Below are 2,556 nucleotides of genomic sequence, written 5' to 3' on the forward strand. Positions count from 1 at the left end.
TGATGAGCAAGTGAAATTTTATTTGTTCATAATGTCTGCTTCATTGGAGCCATCCAGGCATATTGAATGAACAAAAAAACATTCAACCACATTTTAACAGCTTGGCTTCAAATCACTTCCATAAGCTTCACAAGTAGAAACCAGTGAGGTTACAAAAAAATTGGTAGTGGCTTAGCTCGGCTATGCAAGGATATGCGTAGCGAAAGCTAACGCATAGCATGGTTAGCCTTGGTTAATCTTGATTGGAAGTCCAGGTTGCAAGTCCTGGCCAATAAAGCTTTCGCTTTAAAACGGCTTTAGTGAAGTTTACCCTACTCACTTCTCAGAGTGCTTAAGCCTAAATTAAAGTACATACGGGACATTTAGGCTTTTGTCTGTTCGTTGATGAGCGGGCGTTTAAGGTTACAGAGTCCTGCACAAACAAGGGCAATTTTGCTGGCATACTTTCTTGACTTGATGGGCAGTACTTGGTTGAAAATTCTGTACGTCTTGATTCGGTTGAATGCCCGCTCAACATGAATTCGTAGCGATGCGATGCGCCTAGTTTCGGTGACTTTACTTTGAGGTAGCTGATCCTTTTCTGAGAAAAAAAAGATGAAGAGGCAGTCATGTACATGTAATTACTGTGTAGCTCTTAAGTTTATGGAGGTTATGAAAACACTATTGTGGACACCTACCTTTTGTAAATGCACGCCTGTTCATTTTAATCCCTTGAGCCTCAAGATAAGGGTCAAGCTTGAAACCATGGTCTGCCATTATCTCATCACCTGGAAGGAGGTACTCTTCCACTCCACATGTCTTTACAATGTATTGTCTGATGCCCTGCCTCCATACACATCTGACACAAACATTATATATCCATTTGGTGCTATGACGGTAAGAAATTTCATCGTGTTTGCACCCTTGTATTGGCTGTAACTTTGGGATCTGGCCATCAGTTTCCGTGGCCTTTGCATTAGTGCTTCAGTGCAATCGAATATGCATGTTGTACGACTGTACTCGCTGTTTCTGAAACTCTCAGGCATGCTTGCCCGCAACCTTGAGCGGGGAAGCCACAGAACAACTTCTTGAGTGATCTTCACCAGGTCGTCCAGCACTCTCGAAAATGTTCTAGAAACATAAGCTACAGAGACCTCGAACCGTCTTGCTAAATCTCCACAAAGGAGGCCAAGTTTAACTAAGCCTCATGAGTGTCAATAACAGCTGGTCTTCGATGGTCAAGAGCTTGCGAATTGTCTTGTCTTGAGTCTTCAGTGCTGACACGAGCTTGTCAAATGCAGCCACAGAAATGCCAGTGTAAAAAAGAATGTCATCACTGGTCAGTGTTCGATAGGAAATAGTTCTCATAGTCATAGAAAGTCTCGTGCTGGTGTAGGAATGGTCAGCTGGTGGCAGTTCCCATTGTGTGGAGCTATCTTTCATCACCTACAAGAAAGTGGAAAGGCATGTCATGATGTGGAACACGTTAACATTACAAAATATTACATTTGTATCTTTCCTTGTCATGATGTGCTCGGTTTTGCTTACGTGAATCTGACAAAATGACAGTTTTGTGAGAAACTTAAACACGTCATCCGGCAACTTAAATAATCTGCGTGCATACTTACGTCAACTTCGTGATCTGATATTAAGCTTCCACAAACTTCCTTTTCTGCAACACTGCTGTCTGGAGTAGCTACACCATAAGTGAAAGCCTGTAAACAAAGTACAGCAGCAATCATCATTGCAGTGTCACACACGAAGTAGACATGATCATGTGGAGAGGAGACTGCCTGTACACTCACATCTGGTTCCTTATCCAATGTACATCTGACTAGTGAATTTCCAATGTGATGGGAAACCTGCAGAAGAAATTGGCAGCTCAGTTCCACTTGAAGCAGCATATGAAAAAGCCTATATTGTCCTGACCACTCACATCTGGTTCATAAACTGTGCCAGAGCTGGGAAACGTATCTTCATTGCAGTGAGCCTATGAAAGGAGAAACCATGTGAGTGTGTGTACTTCTTAAACAGGCACCGTGTTGAGAAGCCTGGCTGTTTGAGCACTTACATCTTCATTCCCAAAAACATTGTTGAATGATGTGGTTTCCATGTGTGCTGCAGCCTGTTGAAGTTGAGTTATCTTTAAATATGACAATATAAGGAGGTAGAAGAATTTGCACGACTGCCTACTCTTTCATAATGTGTAAAGAATTGAACAGCACTTGTGCCAATAAGGGGTGCAGGAGGTCACTTACAGCTGGTTCACTTTCAAATGCATCCGTGAACACTGCAGGCTCACTGTGGGAAGTCTCCTGTTGAGAGAACGATAGCAACAGTTGGCATGGTTCTACCGTGTCTGGTGTGCCTGTAAGCTTAAGCTGTTGGCATGACTGCTTACTTCTGTTTCCTGACATGCACAAGCGCTGTTTAGAATTGTTTCGGCACTATCTCCAACTTGGTATGGGTAGGACACATAACAGTGAGCACATATTCTCAGTGATAGTATGTCAAGACAGTGAATGCCTACTCACATATTCCAAAGTGTCCAAAAGAGATGTCAATGTGGAAGCTTGT

The 2,556-nt window shown here is 42.7% G+C and overlaps 1 long non-coding RNA gene and 1 pseudogene across 1 annotated transcript; both read right to left on the minus strand.

Moving 5' to 3' along the window:
* Positions 1–571: 571 nt before the first annotated feature.
* On the minus strand, positions 572–1,448 carry LOC126535592 (uncharacterized; annotated as a pseudogene).
* Positions 1,449–1,848: 400 nt separating this feature from the next.
* On the minus strand, positions 1,849–2,299 carry LOC140219623 (uncharacterized). The gene is made up of 3 exons (XR_011895907.1): positions 2,238–2,299; positions 2,051–2,104; positions 1,849–1,969 (listed from the first exon to the last, which is right to left on the minus strand). It is a non-coding gene; the product is annotated as an uncharacterized lncRNA (long non-coding RNA).
* Positions 2,300–2,556: the final 257 nt, after the last annotated feature.

This window comes from Dermacentor andersoni, chromosome 7 (genome assembly GCF_023375885.2).
Source record: "Dermacentor andersoni chromosome 7, qqDerAnde1_hic_scaffold, whole genome shotgun sequence".
Classification (NCBI taxonomy): Eukaryota; Metazoa; Arthropoda; class Arachnida; order Ixodida; family Ixodidae; genus Dermacentor; species Dermacentor andersoni.